Here is a 23,138-nt window from a genome sequence, read left to right as displayed (position 1 = left end):
GCAAAGTGATGGGGGGACCACTAGCCAACAAAGAGAACACTTCCTTTTATGCCCTAACTACAATTACACATTCTGGGGGTTGTGAGGGGACCACTCCCTTTTGTGCTTTAACAACATCTACATGTATATGGGATTGGGAGGTGAACAACAGACACCAGTGAGAACACTTCATTTTTGTGCGTTAATGGCACTTACATGTACCAGATATTTGGAAGCAATGCTAGACACTAGGGATGTAATGGCACTTAACACATAAAATGGATGGAAGAAATAGTAGACAGCTGGGCTACTGTATATAGAATGCCTTAAGGACACTTAATTACAAAAAAAATAAAAATAAAATGTAGTACAGGGAATCACCAGACACCTGGGATAATATTTAAGTAGTATGCCTTAAAGGCACGAAGAGGGAACTGACCTCTGCACCTTTGCCACAATAAAATTTTGTACTAACCCATTGCACTAAGGGTTTTTATAGATATAGTGATGATCTCAGGCAGTATTCGATGCAGACACGAGGGGCAGGGACAGGGAATAGCGGACATACCTCTCAACTTTGTAGGGCAATTCAGGAAAATATCAGGGATAGAGTTAAATTTTGGCTACTACAAACTGTGAAGGTTGTTAGTCTAACATATTTGACGATATCCTGGATTTATGGAAGATATGAAGTATGAAACTCTGTTTAGCATTAATAACTGACTGCAATCATAAGTGATTTACAGGAACAGATAAGAGAGACATCAGAGACACTCTGACAATGCAAGGACAGGTATGGGATACGTGGTATGTATATATTTGAAAGTCTGTATTGTATGTGGGAGAGTGAAAAGTGTTTCCTTTGCTCACATGCAAGGAAGTGCTGATCTGTACCCACTGTTGTTAACAGCAATTCAGAGATATGCAAATTTGCAGATTTAAGGTCTTACCTCATTGTTGGTAATTGTATCTCTGAGTCAGAAAATACCACATAGCAAAAACAGGGCCTTTTTACCACAGTCCTTAACATAATAGTAGGGCACATTATGAATCTCTGCGATAATCATTTATTTCACCATAAATTAATGTCTCAGAAAAATGTGTCATGACAGGTTTCAATGTGTGTGTGGGGGGAGGGGATGAGTTTTGGGATTTAAAATAAAACTGATGGATTGTGCAATAAACACCCTATTTGATATTTTAGCTGAAGACTGTACTTTCTTAGGGACATAGGCTATTTCTGACATTAACATAGTAACTGAGTCACAGAATGTATTTATTTTGTGAAGCAAATCTAGTCATTATTTATTCATCTGTCCGTTTATGTTGTCCATCTTTTAACTTCATTTCTAACATGTGTCAGGAAGATGGCAAAATGAAAACACTGGAAACACTTCAGGGGTCCAACCCCCCTGTAACCCCCACATTTCCTGCTAATTATGTATATCAAATCTGAGATCACACTACAGGGGTAAAGAACAAAATCTCAGTTCCTGCTGTACTACAATCTCGCACAACAAGCTACCTGCTTTTTTAGTACTTCTAAAAAGCTGGTAGCAAATGCAATTGCCATTTCTTTTTCAGAACTTCTATGGTTGATTTTTCAGTCATTACTGCTATTTTTTCTTTTTTCATTCGGGATTCTGAACATATCATAAATATACACACACATAAATATGCAAATACACATGGATACATGTACACACACACACACACACACACACACACACACACACAATGGAGGTAGTCCCCCTTTGGATTTGAGTGCAACTTATTTACAATGACAAAATACAATTTGGAGTTCATTACTCCTCCAGCCCAGGTCTTGCTATCATGCATGACAAAATACATCAACACATAAGTCCCTGGTACTGTCTGTAGACCAGTCAACTTGCAGTTAAAATATTCTGTATCTAGCTTCAGTGAAACAAAGCTTACTTTTGTCAGCATTAACAGCAAGTCTCGTTGCTCTTAAAGAGTTCAATGCAACTTTTACTTTGGCTAACTGCAGCTACCAATCTTTTGAATGAATTACTGCATCATCAATGTATTGCAGCTAAGTACATGGTATGAGGTCCCCAAATTTTACCCATGAGCCTTTGTAACATGAAGGAGCTCTGTGAAGTTCAAAGGTAAGACAGTATAATGAAAAAGACATTGATGAGTGGTGAATCAGTGTTTCTTCTTCTCCTATTCCTTCCTCACAAAAGGCAACTTATGCCACTGACTTTTTTATTTTTATTGTTTTATGATCTTGGCTTCAGCAATGCTTTTAATTCAGTATGTTCTAAGTACCTGCTTCTGAGAGGTTCTCAAATATCTCCCAGTGTATCCACATGCAGGTCCCTGGTAATACTTGAATATTCACAGAAAGGTTCCCGGCATTCCTGGAATATATTGGGAATAAACCCACAACTAGGTTCCTAGAACTGCACAACTCCTGGCTGTTAAATAGCCATTGTGTCATAATATAAAGACATTTTGTAACTGAAGAAAGTGCTCATCACAATTCCTTTTACTAAAGATCTGAAAAAGTAGGCTTCCCTGCTGCAGAGTTCTCTTTTAATGTAAAGCTTTGAAATCTTATGCTGTTCATTCAAAATTGAATGTCTAGTCATTGTTTTTCATCTGAAGCACTATCGTTTAGCATATCCTAATTTATATATATATATATATATATATATATATATATATATATATATATATATATATATTGTCAAAGGAAAAAACTTCAAAGACCAATTCACGTAAGGTTCAAGTATGGCACCCATTATTAACTTGCAGCAAGGAGACAAAGCATGCAGGCAGAATGATTTGTCTGAACAATAATAATTAGTATGGTACTTTTATACAGTTCTTTCCATGTCACACAGTAAATGTTACTATTCTATTGACGTAGTTAGATACAGCTTTCTGTATTGTTCTACAGAAAATGTTACTAGACTTACTGCTGACTAGTTGAGAATAATTGCTGATTTACAAAATATTTGAGAAAAACAACCTGGCCTTGGGGCTTATTTTAGCTCACCACAAACTTTCTATTCTTCAGTTGTGCAGTTCTAATATATGTGTTACATTTTGCCTAGATTCAAGGTACATTTCTAGCTTAGGTACAAGTAATGCTGACTACGGTTTATGCTTTCAAGCAGCCTTTGTGTTCCTTATCAAAGCTTCTAGCAGTTGTGTACTTTCTCATGGCATAAGCAGAAAATCAATAACTCTTTCTTAAGTCTCATGACACTAGTAGAAATAAAACACTTCTTATTATTTTCATGACATTAGCAGAAATCAAATGCTCCTTGTTATGTTTCTAATAGCTGTGCAGATTCATGCAGTGTGAACAGAATAAATGTATCAACCCTTTTAAACCTCGAATGCACTAAGCATGCACATTACTAATACATATTTTTCTAACATTTCCCCCCTTTTAATACTTTTATTCTACTTTCAAAATAAGCATAAACAGTTTTTTCTTCCCCTAACCTCTTCCTACTCAGGATTTGCAGTTAAGAGAGTCATTCAGTTTAAACTTATGAAAGTATTTTCAATTTTTCAACAATTCTTCAAGTTCAGCACCTTGGTATAAGGTTTCTGAAACTGACATGTCTATAAAGTCTTTAATCAGTCTTTTCATGCAGGGGATGCAGCAGCAAACACATACCACCAGTAGGATCATTCCTACACAGATGACAATCAGGATGTTCATCAGGATACTGCTCCACCCCCAAACAATCTCTGGAAAAAGTCCGTCAATGGATTTGATCCTGGCTTGGTCATAGCCGACACCTGCTGAATTACCTCAAGGTGATTGTCTATCTGGTGTTTGTGGTCAGGAATATACGAACAGCACTCAAGTACCTCCTCTCGCTGCTAGGGTGAAGTCAAAAGCCATGCAGTTTTGAAGCACTACAGTTCTCATGGCAGTCAGTTCATCAGTCACCAATTCTAGAGTGGAAAAGGTTGCATTGCTCATTATTTCAAGAAGTTTAGACAGTTTTCTCAGTCCCCAGATTGATTCCGTTACTCCATATGCTGGCAGTACACCTGCCCACGAGATGATGGTATCACCCAAGTTCATATGCGACAGTCCATTTTTCCCTAGGCCCACAGCATGATGTTTTTTCCAGCCTGCATTGATTTGCCCCACTGGATTGACAGGGTTCTTGATTTCTCGTTGAACATTTCAAATTTTCCCCTGAGGCAAAACTGCTATGTCTCGTATGGCCGGAACCAGGTACCCCAAATAACAACTGCCAGACCAATTCTCAGGTAACCACTTGTATGCTTTCCTACCACATACAAAATAACTTTACTATGTCCTGGCTCTGGATGAAACATTTTTTTGTCAACTGTAATCAATTGTTTATAAAGGTCAGCATTATATTTTACTTCATCAGTTGTACTATGCATCAGTTCAAAAAATGAATCACAGCTTGTGTTACAATAGGAACCTGTGTTATCAGTTTTACTGTAGCATCTATAGGGAACAGTCACATTGCAATTGCTCCAACCCACCTAAACTGTATCATTTTTGTAAAAACACACAGTCAGTCCCCTTCTGTCGAACAGACAAGCTTTATCTTGTAATGTAACATCTGATGTATCATAGACTAAATTTTCCCAGGTCTTGCTGGCTCCTAGGGGGACTGAAGTTAACAATAACCCCCCGTATGCTGTTGGCAAAGCTGTGCAAATCCAGCAATTTGAAACACTGAAGGTCTCAGCATACACATATTTGATTGCCTGGTAAGTGTTGAAGTTTGGGTGCCACTCTACGTGCAACTCTCCATGTTTATTCAGTTCAGTTTGTGTGGCTGGGAAAAGGAATGGCCACAACAAAAAGATTATTGTCGCTAGTACAGTTAACAGGATGATTATGCAATACTCCTGAGGAAATGGTTGTTCTGCATTCCTGTTTTCTCCGACTCTTCCGAGTAGTTTTATTTGGATTTTTCTGGATTCTATCATTTTTGCTTTTGACATGTGATCTTACCCTCTGCCCTAATAGGACCTTCAGCACCGATGGTTTCTTCACTGGGGTTGAGACGGATCAAGTCCTATTGATCTGACCCCCCTTTGTAGCCAGACTTTGTGCTGAGGGCCCCGATGGAGAGGTAAGATTTTTGTCCAGTTCAAAGTTCTTAACTAGTTTGCAGTGCGTCAGGTGGATCCACGAAGCTCGCTCTGCTTTCTTGACTGCAGTGGGTGTCGAAAGAAGCACCTGGTATGGACCTTCCCACCTTGGTGATGACCAGTTCTTCTTCTTTATATTCTTCACCCACACCCACTCCCCGGGGATCACTGCCACTTCCGATGTTTCGGTTTGTTCTTTATCTGAAACAGAATTTGACTGCAACAGATGTTTAGAATTCATTACTTTTTTCATATATTCAGCTAGTGTATAATCAGCTTCCTGGTCTGCGGACATGAGAAGTTTCCACTGGGGTGTATAATAAGCCCTTCCAAATAGTTTTTCAAAAGGAGTCAATCCTTTTGCAGTCGGAACAGTTCTCATGCTCAACAGTGCCAGGGGCAAACAATACACCCAATTCTTTCCTGTCTCAGCTATTAACTTTCTTAATTTATTCTTTAATATTCCATTATGTCTCTCAACTAGCCCTGCAGATTGTGGATGGTATGCACAATGATTTTTTAAAGAAATACCAAAATGCTTACTTAACTGCTGTATGGTTTGGTTTACATTGTCACTGTAGATCCTTTCCGGGATGCCAAATCTAGGGATGATTTCTTTTACAAGTACTTTTGCCACCGTGGCTGCATCTGGATTTATTGTTGGAAAAGTTTCCACCCATCTGGAAAACATATCTACAATGACAAGACAATACTTCTTATTTTCACATGTGTTCAATTCTATGAAATCCATACAGATAGTGTGAAACGGATATGGTGGTGTAGGGAAACTCCCTTGCTTGGGCTTTAATGCCCCTGTTACAAATTTGGCACATCAAACAAAATTTTTTAGAGTAGTTTGTAAATCCATACATTGTGAACACCTGGTTCACCAGCTGTACCATCCCCCCCGTTGAGACATGGCACTGCCCATGGCTCAACAAAGCTGCATATCTAAACAAATTAGATGGTAGTATCAGTTTCCCTTCTTTAGAGATGTACAGCCCCTTTTCGAGAATTGCTTCTCGTTTTATCTATCTTTGTTTTTCAGCTTGCGTAGTGAGTGTCTGCATTGTTTTTAACATTTCTAAGTCTAAAATCTCAGAGGGTTGTAGTTCCTCATTTAAAAGAAATACTTCTGTGGCTGCTTGTTTTGCAGCTGTATCAGCTCTCGCATTACCTTTTGAAATCCTATCTTGTTGCTTGGTGTGAGCTGTGCATTTACAAATGGCTACTTTCTGAGGTAACTGAATAGATTCTAAAAAATCTAAAATAAACTGTGCATGATTGATAGGTTTGCCAGTAGATTTTATCATTCCTGGGTTTTTCCACTGTTGCGCAAAAACATGTACAGTAGAAAAAGCGTACTGGCTGTCAGTAAAAATGTTTACACATTTACCCTTTGCTAAGGTACATGCCCGTGTCAAGGCAGTCAATTCTGCTGCCTGTGCAGATAAGTTGTGTGGTAAAGGTTTTGCTTCTATAATCTCAGTATCAGAAACTACTGCATATCCTACTAGGTTCTGTCCTGCAGGACCCCTTTTGCACGAACCATCCACATAGTATGTCACCTCGGCATCATCCAAGGGGACATCCGTGAGATCTTTTCTAGGTAGTGATTTTTTGCTCAATTACCTGCAGGCAGTGGTGTGGTGTGCCATCTGCAGGGGTTGGGAGCAAGGTAGAAGGGTTCAAAGTCGTGCATCGTTCAATTGTCATATGAGGTTGGCTCAACAATATAGTCATACAGGAAAGATGCCTAGCAGGGGAAAGATATGCTACCTTCTCTTGCAGTAAAATAATCGTGACTGCATGAGGCACTCTCAAAGTGAGAGGGTGGAATAAAACTACTGAGGCCGAAGCCTGTACTGCTATTGCAGCTGCAACTACTGCTTGTACACAGTGGGGTAAGGACCGTGCTACTTGGTCTAGTTGTGATGAATAGTAAGCAATGGGACGTTGCTTGTCCCCATGCTGTTGTGTTAACACTGATGTCATATAACCTTGCTTACAATCTACAGTTTGGAAAAAATGTTTATGATAGTTTGGTAATCCCAGAACTAATGAGGATGCTATTAACTGTTTCAGTTTGCAGAAAGCAGATTCTGCCTCTGGTGTCCATTGTAACAAATCCTGTGCTGCCATAGGATTCTTATATATCAGATCAGTCAGATGTGCAGATTCCTAGGCATAGTTTGGAATCCAGCTCCGGAAAAAATTAGTTGTACCCAGGAAGGACATCATTTCCTTCTTGGTAGTGGGTTTTGTTGCTTGCAAAATTGCTACTTTTCTATCCTCATCTAATGTTCTACCTTCCTTGGATATTACATATCCCAGGTATTTGACTTGTTTTTTTCCAAAGCTGCAGTTTACGTTTCTTTACCTTATGTCCTTCAGTGGCTAAGAATCATAATAGCGCTATGGTATCTTCTCTACAACCTTGCTGGGTGGGGGCTGCCAGCAAAATGTCATCAACATAAAGTAAAATCTGACTGCCTCTTGGTGGGGTAAATCAAACCAAGTTGCTTGCCATTTCTTGTGAGAATATTGTTAGACTTTCACAATATCCCTGTGGTAGTTGCGTATATGTATACCTTTTCCCCTGAAATGTGAATGTAAACCAATACTGGCTGTCAGGGTGTATCGGTATTGAAAAGAACGCATTGCTGATGTCTACCACAGAAAAATACTTCTGTTGAGGTTTTAAATCATTCAACAGGGTGTGTGGGTCTGGCACCGTAGGTGCCCTTGGTATTACTGCATCATTTACAGCTTGTAAATCTTGGGCCATACGCCATTCTCCATTTGCTTTTTTAACCGGAAATAAGGGTGTGTTACATGGTGAATAGGGAGATTCTACTAGTATCCCTCCTTTAAGTAAGGCTGCTATAATAGGCTTTATCCCTGCTTCTGCATCTTTTCTTAAGGGATACTGTCTTTTCTGTGGTCTAAATGCTGACTTTGACATGATAGTAACTGGTCCCGCTGTACGAATAAGTCCTACATCTGATTTTCCTGTTGACCGGATAGTCTCTGGTATATTCTGTAAGGCATTCTCTTCCTCCTTCAATAGGAGTGTTAATCAGCTGTCCTTGCTAGACTGCAAGTGTACAGCTGGGGTGGTCTGAATTATCCAATTCAACTTCTGCATTTGTATTCCCTGCTCTGACAGTTCTAATTCTGTCTGTTTCTCCCATCTCGCGACTTTTTCTCCTAGGTCTGCCCATTCTGTACTTTTGTTCTTGGTTAAGCTAACATGTGGTAAAGGATTAGATTTATAAAGTGTTAAGAACTCCTGGGGCAATGAACAGCTGGCTACACTGTTCCCTTCTGTGTCCCAGTATAGGTTACGTAATATCAATCTGTTTGCATGATTTTTAAACAATTCTTGCTCATATTCCTTATCAGGTCCTGGTGTGTTACAACAATACAGGGTACAGTGCAACAGATGTTGCTTATCAATGTCAAGGGAGAGGAACTTGCTGATGGCTACATTCATTAATTCTTTGGTCACAGCCCCTGGACCAGTTGTAACCAAGTCCTGGCTGTACCAGTAAAACATTTCACCCTCCGATTGCACTGCAAAGGTATCAATTTGTCACTGTGCTTCCATACCCTGCATGGTTGGGACTACTGCTATACCAAATAGCTGCATGAGGTCTCTGCCCAAGAGGTTTACTGGGCATTTTGCAGAAACAACAATTTTGCTTTTCTGAGTCAATCCTGAAACTGGATCAGTTATTGCAATATTACGAGAGAGGGGCTCCTGATACAGTTGTCCATTACCTGCTTTTACCAGTATGTAATCAGGTGACTCTGTGTTTTCTGGCAGTTTGGAGGGATGTATCAGGGTTTGTGATGCCCCTGAGTCACACATGAATTTGACTTTCCTCCCTTCTACCAAGAGTGTAATTTCTGGTTTTGTGTCTGCTAAATAGAGCTCCAAGCTCAATAAAGTTGGTCTAATATTTCATTTTCTTCACTGTCACTAATTTCTTGCACTTCCTCTATTTCTTCTGTCACATCCTCTACTCCCTCTATCACATCCTCATTTGTCCTTTCTTTGCTACCCCCTTCTAGTGATTTCTGACTACCATATAGTCAGTCCTCACCCTCCTTGTCTTCCGTGGTTGCCTACTTATTTTTCCTGCCAAGTGTCCCTTTTTACCGCATTTGAAACATTCACCCCTTTTCTTTCGCCCTTCAAAGTCCTCTGATCGTTGATCAGATTGTTTGTTTCCATGTGCATTTTTCTTGCCCTTTTTCCCGGGCTGTACTACATAAACTTCTGCTCCATCTTCTACAGAAAATACTTGAACTTTCTTTTTCTTTTTGCTATTAAAATGCCTTTCGGCATGCCTAGCATATTCAAGTAATGACTGTAACCTGCTTGTACGATGGTCTACCATGTGTTTTGTAATAAAACTGCTTATGGGTGCAATACTGCCTTTTAAAAAATGCATTCTTTAACTGCTGTTCATATGGGGAATCTTGTGTTTGATCTTCATGAACCTGCATTCCACAGTGGGTATTAAAACATTCTAATAATCTGGCATAATACCGGTCAATAGTTTCACCTTTTTGTTGGATGCATTGATTAATGCAATCCCAGTCTGCAATAAGCTTCCATTTTTCAGAGATGCGGTCTGTAAGACCTTTTACTCTGTTGTCTAATTTTGCGCTGCTATGTGGGAGGGGTCTTTGTGCAGCGTCACGAGGATTCCAGTTGCCACTAATCATGTGCCAATCTGGCCCCACAATTTGTCTAACTACTTTTTCTACGTCTTCTCTGTTTAGGTTATAACTCAGCCTCATTCCTTGCAAACCTTCTGAGAATTTTCTAAAATTAACTTTAGGATGGGGAATTCCCTCAGTGGCTTTCCGGATATCTTCCGGAGTCCAAGGTCTATACACTAAAATAGTTGGGTCCTGATCATCTTGTCCTGCCTGAGGATTGGGTACTTCTATAAGTGGGCATATTTCTTCTTCACTCATAGATCATGAATTCTTAACCATTTGATATAACTCAATGCCTTCATTTGAATTACCTGCCCTTGTTCGAGACCTGGTCCCGATGGGATCTCTAATAAATGGTTTTACTTTTACAATGTCTCTATTTTCAGTGACAACAGGATATCATGCGGGTGGACTAACTTGTTCACTTGCTTCATATTCTGGTAAGGGAAGCGGAGGTGCTGATGCTATTACTAAGTTATTGTCCTCCTTATCTAAAAACATTGTTTTTGAGTTTTTGTTCTTTTGTTCCCTACGGTTCACTTCCTCAATCCACCTGTGTGCCTGAGGAATTCCTAATTTACGTTGCTTTTTTACCCGACCTTTGGAATCAGTTTTGAGCTGTTTGACAAGTTTAATAAGTGAGGATTTTTCTAATTTTCCGTCGTATTCATATTTTTTAACCCATTTTGAATAATATTTAATATTGTTGGTGCGCTGAGACTGCATGTATTTTGCGTCTTCTGTTAACGGCGGATTTTTGGGTCTTTTTGTGCAATTATAACCCATTTTGTTCTAACCTTTTGATCGTTACGTAACTTCTCATATTTTTAACGTGGTACCATGGATTTTGTTATAGTCTCTTCAGAATGACTGCCTACTTATTCTGTTTCTCCTGATCTATGACAAGACAGTAATCTTTTACAATACAAATCTAGTCCCTGATCTAAAACAGAAAACAGAGAAAATTAAATTCACCTTACCTGAGCCCACGTGATTGATCACCAATTCGGAGACCCGTCCTTCAGTCGCAGATCAGAAAGTGGCTGGCCTCTTTTGTATGACAATTCAGTCGGAGGGCTTTTCAAATAAGAAGAACCGATTTGGTTTCTTCCCCGTACGGTTTTAACCACCTGGCCCGTCTGATCCGAGGTGAAGAGAGGGTTCCAGTCCGAAGGAACAATCTGTCAAAGGAAAAAACTTCAAAGACCAATTCACGTAAGGTTCAAGTATGGCACCCTTTATTAACTTGCAGCAAGGAGACAAAGAATGCAGGCAGAATGATTTGTCTGAACAATAATAATTAGTATGATACTTTTATACAGTTCTTTCCATGTCACACAGTAAATGTTACTATTCTATTGACGTAGTTAGACACAGCTTTCTGTAATGTTCTACAGAAAATGTTACTAGACTAATTGCTGACTAGTTGAGCATAACTGCTGATTTACAAAATATTTGAGAAAAACAACCTGGCCTTGGGGCTTATTTTAGCCCACCACAAACTTTCTATTCTTCAATTGTGCAATTCTAATATATGTGTTACATTTTGCCTAGATTCAAGGTACATTTCTAGCTTAGGTACAAGTAATGCTGACTACGGTTTATACTTTCAAGCAGCCTTTGTGTTCCTTATAAAAGCTTCTAGCAGTTGTGTACTTTCTCATGGCATAAGCAGAAAATCAATAACTCTTTGTTAAGTCTCATGACACTAGTAGAAATGAAACACTTATTATTTTCATGACATTAGCAGAAATCAAATGCTCCTTGTTATGTTTCTAATAGCTGTGCAGATTCATGCAGTGTGAACAGAATACATGTATTAACCCTTTTAAACCTTGAATGCATTAAGCATGCATATTACTAATACATATTTTTCTAATATATATATATATATATATATATATATATATATATATATATATATATATATTAGGTATGGCAGAATAAATGTATGAACTCAAGCTTATGAAATGCTGTTTTTTATTCTTGTATGCATCTACAGATATGTTCTATAATATACTAGATTTAGCCTCAAACAGAAAAAAAGAATATGTGGGCAATGGCCTTAGGTATAGAAGTAAAGGTAACAGAGGGTAGCTGGCTATGTGGAATTCTAAATTCAGCCATCGTCGGTATAGTACATTTTAGTCACATGGGTAAAGTCAAAAGATGAAGTATTACCAGTCTTAACAGACTCCAATATTTTCACTGGAAATAGCATTTATTTGAAATAAACTCCACGCTGGGGTGGCACAGTGGCCCAGCTGATAGCATTGTCCCTCACAGCAACAGGTTCCCCAGTGCGATTCTCAGCTGAGGTGCCTTATGTGTGGAGTCTGCATGCCCTCCCTGTGTTTGAGTGGGTTCCTCCCACATTCCAAAGACATGCAGTAGGTGGATCAACACTGTAAATTGGCCACAGGTGTGACCGTGTGTGTGAGTTCGTGGTGTGGATGAACTACCGCAGCTGGGCTAACCACTCGATAGTGTAAACCTTGGCTCTAGGTGATTGTCACTGTTGAAGTGACACCCCAAATCCATGTGCAAAAATGGGGAAATGGGGTTGTGGATGGCTGGATGGAAACTACACTGCTATAGTCAGAGACGTAGATGGATATGAGAGTAGTGAATACAGAATTCTTAATTCAGGCATACTCACACCAAGTCTAGAAATATAGTGTAACAATTCAAAAAATAAATACGTGTACAGCAATGTAACATTTAGAGTTTAAAAAAATCAACAATTAAATGAAAATGTTAATCCATAAAATAATAAAACAAATATACTAAATCCCATAAGAAGTAAAACAAAGATGTAAAGGGAAAGAGTGGATGCATGTGCACATATTAAAGTTTAGTACAAAACAAGAAATGGCCAAGTGAACATACCACAACTGATGTAAAATGCTATCACATCCAAACATTTCTGATCAGTTCAATTTCTTGTTTTTTGTCCGTGGTGTGTGCACATATTCAGTCAGAGCTTCTTCCACCATAAAATCTCTTAAGGTAGACACAAAACACTCTTTTAGTGGATGGACTTTGTTAATAGCCTAGTACCTAGTTGCTATACGTTTGTCTGCTGCTATTCAACACACAATATGTATAGCATTGTGTTGTGTTTCTGAGGGTTTCCATTCACTGGTACAATGCTTAGCACAGGAGCTGTTCAGTCCATCAGTTCTTAAATGGGAAGTTATATCCTCCCAGTTAAGAACTAGGTGGCTACACCTTTTCAGGAGAAACCCAACACATCAAAAATCTTGTGTAATAAAATATTAGCTATTCAAAATTCATTTTACATGGTCCAGGCTAAATACAAAAGGATAGTGAACAGTGAATATGTGCTTTTATTGAAAATGAATATCAAAAACTAGTATATTAACTCAAATCCTGACTTTTTCAAGTGGGTGTATTTTGTACATGAGGGTCAGTCTTTATGTCAGCATTTTTAGTCACTTTAAATTGCATTTTGTTCTTTCATTGAGTAGTGTGATTTCAGAATTAGTATGCATAAGTAAGCAGGTGAGGGGTCAGTCCAGTCCCTCATGCAGGATGCATAAGGTAGCTTGCCATCCTGAAAAAAGTAATTGTTTTGTGATGTTGTCTTTTAGATTTGGTCCATTGGTAACAATACTGTCTAGGTCTGTCATTTTGCAGTGTTGTGTTTTGGTATGACACGATGGACCCAGTTGTGAGTGAGAAGTGGGAATGTGCAGCTGCCACCCATGTCCAGGTACAGTGTATATAAATGTTGTAGTGAATTTCATTAAAAAGACAGACAAGTTCATAAACAGACTGTTTAGGTAATTATAGCTTCAGTAATAAGAGGTACATGATACAGAAAGTACACCTCATTCCTTTAATACCTGCTCAGCATGTGGTATGCTGGCCTTGGCATGGTATGCTGATCATGCCAACATCACACTGATCACTGCTATGAATAATGGTTACTACTAAGTCAAGACTGTATAGCAGGACACCCACACACAGCATGGCATTGTGTGCATATCATTCACTCTTATGAATGAAGCATAGGGCACACAGCATGGCAGTCTGCATTAACCTCACTTATGAATGATGCAGGGGACACACAAAATGTCAGTCTGTATATCACCCTCACTGTTCCAAATGATGCAGTGGAGACACAAAATGCCAGTCTGTGCATCAACCTCACCATTATGAATGATGCAGTGGACACATAAAATGGCAGTCTGTGCATTCCCTCACTGTTATGAATGACACAGGGGACACACAAAATGGCAGTCTGTGCATCCCCTCACTGTTATGAATGATGCAGGGGACACACAAAATGGCAGTCTGTGCATTACCCTCACTGTTCCGAATGATGCAGTGGGCACACAAAATGCCAGTCTGTGCATCACCCTCACTGTTATTAATGATGCAAGGGACACAAACTGGAAGTCTGTGCATCTCCTCTACTGTTATGAATGATGCAGGGGACACACAAAAAGACATTTTGTGCATTCCCTCACTGTTAAGTATGAAGCACAGGACACACAGCATGACAGCCTTTGTGTCATCTCATTATTACTGTTGATCCAGGTTTTTGAAAAACAGTCATCTGGAAAGGAATACAAAATGAGCAAATCATGCAGCCTTTAGCTATAAAGGTCCAGAGGGGCTTCCTATCTGGCATTAAGCAATGCACAAAAACATCCATTTGCATCTGTGTGTGTGTGTATGTGCACGTGTGTGTGTGTGTGTGTGTGTGTGTGTGTGTGTGTGTGTGTCTGATATATATATATATATATATATATATATATACATATATATATATATATATATATATATATATATATATATATATATATATATATATATATATATATATAGTTCCCCTTCAAAACATCTAAAACCCATAACATCAAATGTCATACCATCTAAAATGTATAATAATAAATAGTGCATCATCAAACGTGTAAATGTTATAATTTAATCTGTTAATCTTGTGGTATCACTATGAGATGTTGTAGTTTTTATTTCAATAGTTATTATTTATATAGTGTAGGAATTTATACTATTTATATAGCGTTTATTTTGCCACTCTGTATGTGTTTTTTAGATCAGGCAGTTAAGTGATATAGGCATTATGTGTACATAAGAAATTAAGTTTGTCCCACTGTAGTGTGTCTGTTAGTTTGGTATTGTTATATGTGGAGAGGATGTTATTTTCATGTGATTTGTAGTGTTCAGTGTTGTGATGCACATTTTAGATGTTATGAAATTCAATGTTATGGGTTTTAGATGTTATGTTATGGTTTTGATGTTACAATTTTAAATGTTATGGGTTTTAGATGTTTTGAAGGGGAACTATATATATATATATATATATATATATATATATATATATATAGAGAGAGAGAGAGAGATTTGACATTTGTTTACTGGGAAAGTCCGACTGCGCCAGAAAGTGCCCATTTTCAGTGGAGGCCTGATAAGAAAAGCTTCTCAATCACAAGTTTTCAAAAATCAAGTACAGATATGTTAAATCACAAAGTATCACAACACAGTACAAACATAAAAGTGAAAGAATGTTGCAATGAGAGAAAGGTAGAATACGTTTCATAGTAGAGTACAATGAAAATAACACGAGTTGAAGAGAATATCTGAGGAAAACTTCAGATTAGCATGTGGCAAATGAGACCTGAAAGAATTCTAATAAGATATTTAAAGAGATATCACAGATTACATGATTAGAGACAGTGAGGTGAAACTGAGTGATGTCTTAGTATGAGAGAGATGTTCACATTATGGTTATAGAACAAGAAGGGTGGAGAGAAGGAGATTATAAGACTAGCAGGGTAGGGTGTCTTCAGGTAGCTTAGGTGAGTAGGGAGGAAAGGTCTACAGAGATGAATTAAATAAGGTAAGGTAGAGGGGAAAACAAACAGGAGTGGAGTAGGGGGCTGTAGAGTTTAGCGGATGCGGTTTAGGTTGAAGGAGGTGAGTGATGTATAGTGAGTAAGTTCAGCCAGGACTGGGACTGGAGCACATCCAAGATTTTGTGAAGTAATCTTTTATGGAGCTTTTTAAGGTAGGTAGGTTAGAAATAGTTCTGGCGATTAGAGGTAAGTATTTCCATTTTTTGCTGCTGAGCATGAGTACAGGCTTTGTCCAGGGGATTTATGAGGTTTACATATTGTGAGAAGTTGTTTGTCTTCTGATCTAAGAGATTTGTAAAATACATGCTGATTAAAGGAGTAAGATCTGGCAGGCTAATGGTTTGTGTATGATTTTATGTATTGTTATGAGCTGAATGTAAGAGAGGTTGAGGGAGAGTTCCAGCCAGCTAAGGGTATGCAGAGCTTTGCAGTGATGGGTAAAGGAGGATTAACTAGTAGCAAACTTGGTCATTTTGTTGTAGAAGTTTCAAGTTTTTTATTTTTTTTTATGGAGGATTGTAATTTAATTAGAAATTGTGCTCCATAAAGTGGGGAAGGCAAAAGGTAAGTTTTGTCTAGAGTAATTTTTGCGGGTGTGCTCAGCAAATGATTGTTTCTGTATAGCATGCCTAGTTTTTGATGGGTTTTCTTGATATTGCTTTGGATGTGGAGGTCAGATTTAAGATCATCATCTATTATGACTCCTAATAGTTTGATATGGTGGACTAAATGGATTTTAGTGCCTTTTGCCTAAAGATTTTGAAAGATGCTTTGCTAGGGGTGTGAGCTTTTGAGCTAAAGTGGAGGAGTTTGTTTTTTTATGGGGGGATGAGTAGGAACTGTGCCATTGTAAGCCAGGTTTGAATGGAGATGACAGCTTGTTGAGTGATTTCCTGGAGGTGAGTTTAAGTGTTTGAAGACCAGATGGTGGTAGAGTCATCTGCATATTGAATCAAGGTGCCTTCAAAAGAAGATGAATGTAGCCTATTGATAAAAATATTGAAGGGCCAAGGATGGTTCTCTGTGGGACTCTTGTGGAAGTGAGAAGATATGTGAAGATGGATTTTTGCAGTTTTGAAGCTTGTTGTCTGTTGGCAAGGTAACAAGAGAACCACTGAATAGATGAAGATGCTAGACCCAGGGTGTGTGCATATATATATATATATATATATATATACATACACACTTATATATAAACTCATGTATATACATTGCAAAGATACCCAAATAAAGCAAAGCAGTTCACAGCTATCTCAAGCAATCTCACTGTTTTCATTCCAGGATGACAGAGGAAGTAACTACTGAATTACTGCTGATACAGTAACCAAAAGGCATCCATCAGATTTCTATCATTTGGAGAATTCATTATTTTAGATTTCTTTTTATAGTGTTCATTTTCTTTAATTAGGTAATGAATAAAAGCAGGAACTAATAACAGTAATTTGAATTACAACTATTTTTATTAAAGTAAAGAAAGTCTGCTCTATTCTCTCTCTCTCTCTCTATATATATATATATATATGTATATATATATATATATATATATATATATATATATATATATATATATATATATATGCACACACATATAAATATATTTTGTTATTTCCTCAAACTGATGCTAACTCTTTGGGTTACTATCTTTTTATAGGCCGCTTTGTTACTCCATTTCCACTTATCATGTGCCTAGGCCTATAATGTTTAAAAATCCAAAGTATAATTAACTCAAAAATTCCTCACCCTCAAATTGCAGTTGGTAATGTTATTGGAAACACTGCATTTACACATGGAACAACTAAAATCAGTGAGTTTAAAACAGAATTTTCTGCCTTGTAATACTTGCTTTTTCTTCTATCTAGGTGAAGCAAAGAATATACTGAGAAGGCAAAATGCTGGTCTTCCGCTCTTAGAAAATGTACTGGTGATTAAATTACTGCAGCACATGAAGAGAGTTACTCAATGATCAGAATGTGTTCTTATACTCCTTTCAAGAAACTAGCAAGTACCAACACTCAGACCTCTCCACTTTCCCTTTAGAGGAATTTTCCTATTTTCAGGCTTGACTCAAGTCTCCACAGAATTTTTTGCATCCCCCTCATCACATTTGATTTTTGAAGCTGTCTAGTACAAAGAAAACCACATTACATGATCAACAAATTTATGGCACCAATAATTTAAAGAAAATGAACATGGATCTTAGATCTCCCTTTTTTAGAAGCAAATATAAATGACTTTCTGTGGTAGAATTTTGTGATATAATTTGTTAAAGTTTACAGAATTTACATTGTCTGTTTGATAATGTGATTATATGTTTCCATCATTTTGTTACACTGCTTTTAAAACATGTCTGAGTAATATCCCACATTCCTACGCAAAGCAGGAAGAGGTATGTTCCATTTGGTATTCAAATGTTATACTAATGAGATGGCCACATATTTATGTGGCTGTTCCTACTTTTCATGGACCTTTGTACCTATTTTATGCATCTGCAGGTAAAGAGGTATGCCGACACTTACTATTTATTCAAAGCAAGTACTTCCACACATGTTATTTTTACACTTGTCTTTTGAAATCACAAGTAGAACTCTAACTGCTATACAAGAAACAATAGTAACATTTTTTTGCTGTTGATTTTTCATTCTATGTTTGATAAAACTAGTAATACTTTAAAAGTCACATTTGAATTGGTGCTGTGTTTTGAGAAATATTTCACCTTACTGTTTTTGTACTCCAAAAAATCACATTATAGAGATAATCTCACAGCTATTTCAAAAGCATATCTGTTGCAGAAATTCCAGTTATGTTTGTTAGTTGAGTTGAGCGCAGGTTATTAAGTATTTCAGATGAAAGTCTGATGTGTACAGAGAAGACAAGAGGCAAGTTGAACATCACGGGATAGTTTTCCAATATAACTTTAGTTTAGGTGAGATACCATTATTTGTTATAAGGGCCTGTGGGTTCTTAATACACTGAGTGGCAATGTTTTTGAAACCTCTCTTAACCTTATTGTAAAATAAAACTTTTGTATCTAATTCAAGTCATACACTGTTACCACCAAGGCAAAATATTTCATATCATAAGATATCACAATGAATTTTGCTATTTTCATACTTAGTTATATACCTAAAGGAATGTTTTATATTATTAGTGTTACTAATCTCATTAATAAAACCAAACTGGTAATGATTATTAATAATCTAAAAGCGACATCTTGATGAACTTACTGAACTACTATCATTAAATGAATCGCTCTGTTTTGCAAATATTATGTAGACAGCAAACAAAGACACAGAATAATTAGGCTGGCAATCTTTTACTGAGTTGCTATAATGACTAAAGGAATGCCAGCTGTAATTATAAGCAAACGGATAAGGTAATCATAAGGGGTGTGCATTTTGAGGGTGGTGGGGGTGAGGAGTCTAGTGATATGTTACTGTTCTTTAACTCATGACTGAAATGTTTTTGTATTGTTTAGATATTCAATATGTTAAACGCACCTAAGGGAATCTAGTTATTTAAAAGGAACTGCATAAATTACAATAAACCCTAATAATATGCTCTGTCCAAGAAGCTATTTTCTAATTGCTAAGCATGGAATATGGCAAAATCCAACTTACAGAAGATGTGAACACCTAGAAGCCCTAAGAGACTTCACAGTAAAACCTAGTTGTGTTTGCTCTTGGCCCTGGAGCCCTTACAAGCCTAGCCAAGAGTTTGGGGATAAACTCTTGGCTAGGCTTGTAAGGGCCCCAGGGCCATTAGCCTAGTAACCTTCTATGATCCTATGATCCTATGACAAGAGGCAAACAACTATATAATTGTTTGAGGCTGTGTTTCTTTTTTTAGCATACTAGCAGAAAAGACTGCACTGTCCTATTTCCTGTCTTATTTGTACAAGGAAGGTTTACAGGTATCCCAAAACAGCAGAGGGGGAAATTATATAAGAAATCACTGCATCCTATGTTATACCATAATTATTTAACAGGTTTACAACTGTAGACATATTCAAACATAACCAAACAATATCAAGGTTAATGGAACATACTGGATTTGGACAAAAAGATGCAAATAAATTATATCCTATGCTTTGACTCATTCTTTCATGCTTCACTTCTACTTGTTGCAATTTAGAATAAGTTACTCGGGACCTTAACTGCCAGACCACTACATTTTTGATTAGTATGCATTTCATTGCATTGCACAAACAGAATAGAGAAACTTAAAGTAAATATATGCAAACTGCAACTGTAAAGTTCCATTGTGGTTTGGGTAAGGTCCTTTTATGATACAGTGATCATGGCCCTAGAGCAGAATTACCCCAGTAATACAGCTACCATTTGGACAGAGGAGAATAATATACTGAAAAATACATTAAAAACTAAGCATATGAGATTAGGGAGACATCATTTGAAAGATATGAATATTTAATACAGCACACAGTGATTGAAACTGTAGACTCATTAAAGGACCTGGGTAGGTGGGAAGAGCCAGTTATGAGTTTTCTCTAATCATATCAACCAAATGGTTAATGATAGATATAGAACTATATACTGCAGTGGTGGTGCTGCGGTAGCATTGTCACCTCACAGTAAGACGTTGTCCTGTTCGATTCTCAGCTAAAGCATCTTCTGTGTGGAGACATGCGTGAATGGGCGTACCTTTGTTGAAGGTTGTGCTTCAGGGCTGGCAACACGGCACATAAAAATCTACTGCCAATCATTAGTGGACCAGAGTTCCGCTGTGGCGACCCCTAACCGGGAAAAGCTGAAAGACACAACAGGTTGTATAAAACTATTTATAAAATGTAGGAAATCAGAAATGATGAAGTCATTGTTTGTTAGTTACATTAGACTCAAACTTTAGTGTGGAATAACAATTTGGAAGCCTTATAAGAAACATGAGTAAACTAGAAAAAGTACCATGGAAATATGCCATGCACATTCATGGGTGTGAAAATTTTAATTAGTATGAAGGACTAAAATAACTGAACTTGCACAGTATGTCTTACAGAAATCTAAGAGATCTTATTCAGGTATATAGGACATTTAGAAAGAAATTCCTCTTGGAACATTTGAAGTTATCAAAAAGTAGAAAAGGATCATCAGGCAACTTATGTAGAAGATTCTATAGGAATGAGAAGTGTACTAATTGGTTCTCTGACAGAGTAGCTTATGCATGGAACAGACTACCAAATTACATTAAAGCAAGTACTGGTTTAGATATTTTTAAGAACAGCCAGGACACTAATTATGGGAAAAAGTTTTTGGTATATTGGTAAGCTAGAAGGGCAATAATGCCCATGCTTGAAATATTTGTATGTATGTATGTAGCTACATCATGAAATGCCACATGAAGACACACCTCTTCCTAAGGTGGGTCTTCAGTATACAGTGCAAATAATACACATACTCTAACATTACAGAAGCAGCCTTCTTGAGCTAACAATGAGGAAAGTTTATATATACATACTGTATATATATATATATATATATATATATATATATATATATATATATATATATACACACACATACACATACACACACACACACACACACACACACACACTTATATATATATATATATATATATATATATATATATATATATATATATATATATATATATATAAAACAAGGTTTATTTCAAAATGGAAATCACATTTATTTTATAGTTTGTACTGTAACTGATTGAATATGTGTAACTCAGAAACAGCCACAGGCCAATGTTTAGCATTAAAAGTTCGTCTCTGGAACTGTACAAACAATTTACAGATGAAATAGTTTGTTTAATTTACTGTATAAGTAATATCAAATGTGAATATTCAAATCTGTTCCACATAGGTTTTTTGTCTTGTAAGAAATGCATGCATCTTGCTTATGTCACTGCTGTTGCTATATCTCTACAAGTTTACAAACTGTGAAATGTTTTCCAGTTCAAATAACTCTGAGAAATGTAATTGTAAAACAAAAAAAGAACATACAAAAATGAATGGTTTCTACCAGCTTTGGATAGATTCCAAGTAACTGCTCATATTTAGAAACAAATTCCAACTCACTGTTTATCTTGCAGCCTATCCCAGAGGACTAATTTGCAATAAATAACACATCATTCACAGACAATGCATTGTGACTAGGTATAATTTTATTTTCTCCTAGCATGATAACTACAGGGGCCAGAATCTTATGCTTATAAGTGTTTGAACTATGCCCTATGATACGCTGTTCTGAAAAATAGATATCTGTTTATAAAGATGACTTTTAGCATAAAATTTTCTGTGAATGTTTTTTTCCTTGAATCTGGTAGAACTCTATGAATATTGATTACAATGTATTTTAATTTCTCCTAGTTACCTTGCACTGAGCTATGAAATCTGTCACATAGTATTTGATCCTGGTAGTTAGAAGTGCCTCTTGTCGCTAGCATTCCCAGCGTACTTCACAATCAATGCTCAGTTCTGGGAAATCGACAGTTAAATCAATGACACAATCGGCATGTATTGTTAAGTTGCAGTCAGTAAGTTATAATAAAGTAATAAACCAGTAAGTCCTTAATGAGTCTTAATGCAGTTAATTACCACAAACAGTGTGTAATTGACTTTAAATTGCTAATAAGCATTTTAAAATTTTCCCCATTATTGTTATCATTATGATGATGATGATGATGATGATGATGATGATGATGCAGAGAAACTTTGTTGTAATATTCATCAGTTTGATCAGAAAATGATTATTAGTTCTGATAACATTTAGGAATGTTGTATGTGAGCACATTCAGAAATGAGAACGTTCTAGACTAATAAAGGCTATAGGTAATGGAAAGGCTGCACATAAAAAGTCCAGACATAATAAGATTTATGTTTTCTGAGGCACTCAGAGGGGTGGTAGTATATATTAATTAGAAGTTTTAGATCTTCCAAAGTAATTACTCACTATCACTATCAAATGCTAAAACTGATTGCTCGAAGTTTATAACTAAATATTACATTGGGCACAGCTTTAATACTCTATTCATATTAGAGAAAAAGGAATGAAAGCATTACAGTTCTATTGTCTATATTTTACATAATCTTTTAATCCCACTAGTCATATATCCCTAATGAAGACAGAGAACTTAGTACATATAGGATCATAGATCATAGGAAGTTACTAGGTTATTGGCTCTGAAGACCTTATAAGCCTAGCCAAGAGTTAAGCCCATGCTTAGCCAAGTCAGCACCCAATGTCCCAGTCCAGCGAGAACACAGGTGGAATCCCAGGGGTGTATTTTATGTTTCCCATCCAGTTATCCAGATTGCGTTTAAAAAGGGATAATGAGGTACTCTGCTTGACTTAGACATGGAGACTATTCCACAGATGGGGGAGTCTCTGGGACACAAATCTGTCC

The 23,138-nt window shown here is 37.1% G+C and overlaps 1 long non-coding RNA gene across 1 annotated transcript in view; it reads left to right on the top strand.

The window, feature by feature from the left end:
* LOC122788820 overlaps positions 1 to 19,435 on the top strand; it is a 198,017-nt gene extending 178,582 nt beyond the window's left edge. The window contains exon 3 of the long non-coding RNA XR_006362744.1: positions 17,612 to 19,435. This is a non-coding gene — a long non-coding RNA (uncharacterized LOC122788820). The remainder of the gene's footprint in view (positions 1 to 17,611) is intronic.
* Positions 19,436 to 23,138: the final 3,703 nt, after the last annotated feature.

The sequence above is a fragment of the Protopterus annectens genome, chromosome 14.part0, assembly GCF_019279795.1.
Source record: "Protopterus annectens isolate FY-2018-M chromosome 14.part0, PAN1.0, whole genome shotgun sequence".
Taxonomy (NCBI): domain Eukaryota; kingdom Metazoa; phylum Chordata; order Ceratodontiformes; family Protopteridae; genus Protopterus; species Protopterus annectens.
Note: the sequence above shows the minus strand (reverse complement) of the source record. Positions and strands in the feature narration are given on the sequence as shown.